The sequence below is a fragment of the Camelina sativa genome, chromosome 4 (assembly GCF_000633955.1).
Source record: "Camelina sativa cultivar DH55 chromosome 4, Cs, whole genome shotgun sequence".
Taxonomy (NCBI): Eukaryota; Viridiplantae; Streptophyta; class Magnoliopsida; order Brassicales; family Brassicaceae; genus Camelina; species Camelina sativa.
The window spans coordinates 16,245,424-16,251,341 of NC_025688.1; positions in this window are offsets into that span (position 1 = coordinate 16,245,424).

Here is a 5,918-nt window from a genome sequence, read left to right on the forward strand (position 1 = left end):
AAAACCCCCCCCCCCCCCCCCCCAAAAACTGATAGGAAAATTGGCCTGAAACCGCAAAGCTCTCGCGACATTTAAAATGTGTTGGTGCTTTCTGTCGACACGTCCGTTCTGTTGCGATGTACCCACACAGGAAGTTTCATGAATGATTCCAAGAAAACAAAGGTAGCTCTTCATGCTCGTAAATTCCGTGTCGTTGTCACTACGAACCGTTTAACTTGTTATTGAAATTGTCTTTCAGCCATCACAATCAAACTCTGTAAATTTGAAGATGTTTCTGTTTTGTCATTTTGGAGATAAATCCACACACTTCTTGAGAAATCATCAACAACTGTGAGAAAATATCTATCACCCGAGGAAGAAGAAGTTCTATAAGGCACCCATAGATCAATATGAAGAAGTTCAAAAACAAACGATGTTTTATTATCACCAAGTGGAAAACTAGATCTTGTTTGTTTAGCGCGCATATATACATCGCACGCCTTATTGGAAATTTGAGAATCAACAAAAACAGAAGCATTCGGTAGGAACCAACAACAACTCTTGTAGAAGGATGACCCATGCGATGATGCCACAACTCATAAGCTTTTGATCCGTAGTCTACACCGGTGCAGCCAACTCCATTACACAAAAGCGGAAAGTTCCTGAATTACATTTCCCCACTCCAGTCATCATCCTCGAAGCATGGTCCTGAATAACAAGGAATTGATCAGCCAACTGCACTACACAACAGTTTTCATCCATAAACTGTCCCATTGATATAAGATCAGACTGTAATTCCTCAACAAAGAAAACAGACTTCAAAATCAGATGAGACCCTAACACAATTGTTTACTCCTGAGAAGAAATCCTTTCTCTTCCATCAACAAGAATAACCAGAACCGGTGCCATTGTGACCCCATATCCATGGAGTGATGGTTACCGAAACCTCTTCAAGCAAACCCCTTTAGACCATGATACCTCCCATCTGATCCCAGAGCTTATTCAGGTGTTAACCTGCAACAATATAGATCTTACTCACCATCATTCGCCTTTAAGGCTAAATTTTAGTTTGAAAAGTATCGGCATTATGGCCGCATCTCATCTTGTGGTGGTTACTGAAACCTTTTCAAGCAGACCCCTTTAGACCGTGAAACCGCAGCCAACCTCTCCCTTGCCGATGATTTGCAGATCTCTGTATCTCTTCTCACGTTAATGAGAACTTCGGCCTTGAAACCCTCTTCAAAGTCACTTAGTATGTTGACCGTGACCATTACTTCATTCTAAGCTTCGTTCGTGGATGAATGCTCGACAAATCGTGTTATCTCTTGCGCCAATTTGCTTCATAGCTTTGGCTTCCAAGCTGTTAAAACTCAAACAAATTTTTAGCAAGAAAAGGATTCAAACCATTAAAAGTTTTGGACCAAATTTATTATAGCATTGTGTTTACTTAGTTTGATTATTTTGACAGTTACACATAGCATATAGTTATCATACTTTTAAATATTTGCTTCATTATCATGATTTTTATATTTCATCTGCGGTGGTGGTGGATGCACATGACGACCCCAACCGTTGATTCTCTGATGATTTGGTGGTGGTGGTCGCAGGGGACGACCCCAACCGTTGATTCTTTGATGATTTGGTGGTGGTGGAATACTCTAACTGTTGGTTGTCTCATGATTTGGTGGTGGTGGAATACTCCAACTGTTGGTTGTCTCATGATTCGGCGGCGGTGGAATAATCCAACTGTTGGTTGTTTTATGATTCGACGACGGTGGAATACTCTAACTATTGGTTGTCTCATGATTCGGCGGAAGTGGAATACTCCAACTGTTGGTTGTCATATGATTTGGTGGCAGCGGAATACTCCAACTGTTGGTTGTCTCATGATTTGGTGGCGGGGGATACTCCAACTGTTGGTTGTCTCATGATTTGGTGGTGGTGGAATACTCCAACTGTTGGTTGTCTCATGTTTTGGTGGTGGTGGAGTACTCCAACTGTTGGTTGTCTCATGATTTGGTGGCGGTGGAATACTCCAACTGTTGATTGTCTGATTCTTATAAATCATCTGCGGTGGCGGTGGTCGCACAGGACGACCCCAACCGTTTATTTTCTTATCGTGGCTTGGGTTTGAGCTTGTTTCCGGATGATCCATCATTTTTGGGATTCTTTCTTCAACATACATTATTTGTTTTGTTTGGTGAAAAAAATTCAAAAATTATCTCGTATGCAGATCTATTTTGAAGTGAGTGAAAATTTTTGTTACCAATCAGAGAAATAAAAAAATCTATGAAAATATGCATTTTTGTTACTGATATTAGTTATCATATTTCTTGAATCTTGGACGGTGTGAGGAACTCCATCTCCATGGCTCTCTCCAAACTCTAAAAGAGAAAAATTGAATTCAATAAACAACCATACTATTAGATTGTAAGTGTAATATCAATTTAAAAAAATAGATTTTTCATATTAAAAATGTAAAACTATCTAATTAGAAGATTTAAAATATTTTTAAATTACTTAAAGAGCACAATGGAAGAATGAGCATGAATGATATGAGAGGCAGCAGTTTCATCTTTCAAATATTTTTTTTTTCGAAAACACAAGATATATATTTTGGTTTTGTTGTATGGAAGAGTAATGCATAATTCTCTATATATATATGCACAGGTTCATAGTTATCCACCAGTCAATGTATTGTAAAATGATAGATATTTTACATATGCCATTAGGCAATTATGCACTACGAATTTAAAACAAGTCAAAGTAAATATTTTGATCAAAGGTTTTATTTTTAGATAGTCATCATATTTATCATTAGTTATCAAAATTTTAACATTTTACATCTTGGTCAGTGTCTAATTAACATTTTGATGACTGGTTATAAATATGTTGATTATCTGAAAATAAATCTTTGATCAAAAGATTTACTTTGACTTGTATTATATTTGTAGTACATAGTTATTTGAAAAAATTAAAAATAAATTATCTATGGGACATTTACAAAAAAACGGTTTTAACTATACCTTTTTACATAAACATTCTTTCTTTTTGTCTATTTTCAGTACTACTATTTTCTATATAGGAAATGATTAAATTCTAAACACTAAACTTTTATCCCTCAAAAATATAAACTACATGTAAAAAATGAGAACCCAAACCTAAAAAATATCTAAAATTTAGTTTAACAAATTGTAATTATGTAAAATAGGGCAAACATGAAAATGACAAAAAAAAAAAAATATTTACAAAAGGGTATTGCTAACAATTTTTCTTTAAACTTTATTTAATATATAAATGATGTATTTTAAAAGAAATTTAAAAAAAAATATTTATCTCCAGTATTTAATGGACATTTTTTGACGGACTAAGTTAAAAAAAAAAATCATTTATTTTCAATATATAAGCATATGTTACTCTTCTACAGCGTTTGCCCGTGGGTAAAACCCAACAAGCGAATAATTTAGGCAGCAAATGTGTATAAGTAGTTTTAGGGACATGATTTTAAGAAAACGCTATTTTAGTGTAGTGGTTAAAGAATTAATCAATTGCTTGAATCCATTTTTTGGTAAAATTTTGTTTGAATACTTGATTGATTTTTTTTAATTATCAAGATAAAAAAACTTGTGACTCAACAAATTAATATACTATCACCAATTTAGTTTTGAAAACACTAATAAATTTTTTTCGATGATGCAATGTTTTCCAATATGATTATTTATCTTTGAGTAATTGTTTTTTTTCTTTATAAAGAAATTGAAATGGCAATCATAGATTTTTTAAAAAGATACGACTCATCGAGAAATATCACGAGTTCAACCTTTTTGGTTTTCAATATTATGATCACATGTGATTGTGAATTCCTCTTTCTTATATATAATCGGAACCAGGAAGTCTAATATGCGTGAAACTGAAAGAACGAAAAAACAATACTAATTGATATTACAATCAGTCTTAAAACGTATGATTTGAGTCTTCCACTTAATCTTTCTACACATGCAGTTAAATCTAGTCGAAATACAAATACTGAAACGTATACACACTACTCTTACCAATCAAATATCTTACATTTATACAACTAAAATTGATACATCATTAATGAAATTTTGAAAAGCTTCACCACATGAACCTACTCAATCTTTAAATATTTGATTCATCGTTGCAAATTATGCATCACAAGATTTAATAAGTTCAAAAGAAAAATTCATATTGAGTTTTAAATTGTTTTGATCTAAGCTTTAAAAGAGTAAGAGAGAAACCAAATCAAGTAAGAACAAATCTTGATCTTGAATTGTGTACGACATAAATATTTTGAAGATTGTGTGTTATAAATAAGATATAGTAACATGTTCAAATCTCAATTGATGTGATAAATAATATATGATAACATGTTCAAATCTCAATATATATATAAGATCTTTTGGATAAGAATATTATTCAGAAATATATTGGTAATGATACATAACAACTCTACTCCACTTTAAGCCTAATACAAACCTAACATAGTCAGTTTATTTGTGGTCAAAGAGAAGTGATGAAAACGGAATCATATTTGAAGCGTCACAAATGAAGTTTAGGAGTTATACTCAACTCTTTTTTTATTTTCTTTTAGTTTTAAATAATAATTAATATTTGGTTTTGTTTTCAAGTTTTATTTTCCTTTATAAATTCTCATGTAATCTCATTTAAGAAATCATCCAAATTTTTCATAATAACCTTTTATTTTGTGAGAATGATTCTCATTTAAGCTCCTCGTAAACTTTTCGATTACTTGATACGTATATCCAAACAATTAACCCGTGGTGTATATATTTGTGGTTTGACAAATCAACTGATTTCCACCATCATTTGTGGTGCCATTCTACTAACCAAGGCTAATTGTTGCAGTGTAAGATAGTATCAGGTGGTGAGTTTAAATAATATATTCACTGTTAAATCCAACAAAACAAAAATAAATATAGATCTTATAAATAAAATTATACAATCCCTTATATCATAAGGGTGATAGATACCAAACTCAACATTATTAGTTTTCTTTGTATTCTATTGTTCGCTTCGTAACTAAAAGTTTCCCGTAAAAATGAATATACTTTAGAATATCTCCATTTTTCTTTCTCTCCTTACTATATTTTCTGATAAGTAATTTATTAATCTATATGACTCACTATATGAGATAAATTTGAACAATTCTATAAACAGTTTTTGAAATTTAGAAAATATACTCTTTTTGTATAACAAATTTATTTTCTATTTTTAAATGTTGTCGAAATAACATTACCTAATCATGGGATGGTTGAGAGTCTAAGTGTGTCATAGCACAAATCCATCTCGCAGAAACAGCCATACCCGCCAGCATGTCAGTGGACATGCGACTTAGCATTTGCGACATGTCGTAAATGTATAGAAAGTTAAACACTTGAATATATAATTTTTTGATAATTATATAATTTATAATTAATTTAATATAATTTTATATAATTATATAATTTGATAATTAGTCATCAAAATGTTAATTAGACACTGACCAAGATGTAAAATGTTAAAATTTTGATAACTACTGATAAATATGTTGACTATCTAAAAATAAAATCTTTGATCAAAATATTTACTTTGACTTGTTTTAAATTTGTAGTGCATAATTGCCTAATGGCATATGTAAAATATCTATCATTTTACAATACATTGACCAGTTGATAAGTATGAATCTGTGCATATATATATATATATATAATCATGCATTACTCCTCCATACAACAAAACCAAAATATATATCTTGTGTTTTCGAAAAAAAAATTATTTGAAAGATGAAACTGCTGCCTCTCATATCGTTCTTGCTCATTCTTCCATTGTGCTCTTTAAGTAATTTGAAAATATTTTAAATCTTCTAATTAGATAGTTTTACATTTTTAATATCAAAGATCTATTTTTTAAAATTGATT